At 38.6% G+C, this 1,449-nt stretch overlaps 1 non-coding gene across 1 annotated transcript; it reads left to right on the plus strand.

Moving 5' to 3' along the window:
* Positions 1-243: 243 nt before the first annotated feature.
* On the plus strand, positions 244-351 carry LOC128776752 (U6 spliceosomal RNA). The gene has a single exon (XR_008421930.1). It is a non-coding gene; the product is annotated as a U6 spliceosomal RNA (small nuclear RNA).
* Positions 352-1,449: the final 1,098 nt, after the last annotated feature.

The following is a 1,449-nucleotide window of genomic DNA, read 5'->3' on the forward strand; positions in this document are numbered from 1 at the left end:
GCCTGGGTGGCTCAGTCGGTTAAGCGTCGGACTTCAGCTCAGGTCACGATCTCGCGGTCCGTGGGTTCGAGCCCCGCATCGGGCTCTGGGCTGATGGCTCAGAACCTGGAGCCTGCTTCCGATTCTGTGTCTCCCTCTCTCTCTGCCCCTCCCCCGTTCATGCGCTGTCTCTCTCTCTGTCTCAAAAATAAACAAAAAACGTTAAAAAAATTAAAAAAAAATTAAAAATTACAGACAGGTTGTGTGCTCCCTTCGGTAGCACATATACTAAAACTGGAACGATACAGGGAAGATTAGCATGGCCCCTGTGCAAGGATTGACATGCAAATTCATGAAGCGTTCCAAAAAAAAAAAAAAAAAAATTTACAGACAAGTTGTAAGGATGGCACAAGGAACTCCCATACATCTTTATATCAGGTTCATCAATTGTTTACATTTTGTCCCATTTGCTTTAACACACAAAAATATACACATATTTGTAAATATGAATGTATGTGTGTGTATATATATGTGTATAGAGTCCAAAGTTATTATACTGCAGTATAATCCAGTGATGATGTATTCATACTCCTGTGGTAGACCTGAAGGTATGCTGCACAAATTCCCCTTCGAGTTTTTGAAATATACTGACCCTTGATTTTTGGTTGATCTTTGTGAATGTTCCATGTGGCCTTGGAAAAGTGTATATGTTCCGTCATGGGAGGAGTGTTCTAGAAATGATAATGAGGGGAAGGTGGTTGATAGTGTTGTTTAGATCTCCTATATTTTTATTATTTTGTTTAGTTGCTCTGTGGTTACTTAGACAATGGTGTTAGCCTTCAATTTTCATGGATATATCTATTACTTCCTTTATGTTGTCAGTTTTTGCTTCATGTATCTTGAAATTCTGTTATTAAGTTCATAGGGATTTATGATTGTCATGTCTTCCTGATTAATTGATCTTTTAATCATTATGAAATGTCACTTTTTATTTCTGGTAATATTTCTCATGAAATCCATTCTGCCTGTTATTAATATAGACTCTCTAGCTTTCTTATGATTAGTGTCTACATGGTATATCTTTTTCTGTCATCCTACTTTCAACCTATCTGTGTCTTTTGATTTAAAGCACATCTCTTATGCACAGGAGATAGTTTAAACTTACTTTTAAAATCCAGCCTGTCAATCTCTGCCTTTTAATTTTTTTAATTTTATTTTACAGAGAGTGTGAGAGGGTGAGGGGGCAGAAGGAGAGAGAGAGAATCTCAAGCAGGCTCTATGCTCAGCATGGAGCTCCACAGGGGGCTTGATCCCACAACTTTGGGATCACGACCCTAGCCGAAGTCAAGAGTTGGACACTCAACCAACTGAGCCACCCAGACATGCCAATCTCTGCCTTTTAATTGGAGTGTTTAGGCAATTAAGATTTAATGTAATTATTGGCATGGTTTAATTTAGCTCCACCATTTG

Source organism: Panthera pardus, unplaced genomic scaffold (assembly GCF_024362965.1).
Source record: "Panthera pardus isolate Hobbes unplaced genomic scaffold, ASM2436296v1 HiC_scaffold_13, whole genome shotgun sequence".
Taxonomy (NCBI): Eukaryota; Metazoa; Chordata; class Mammalia; order Carnivora; family Felidae; genus Panthera; species Panthera pardus.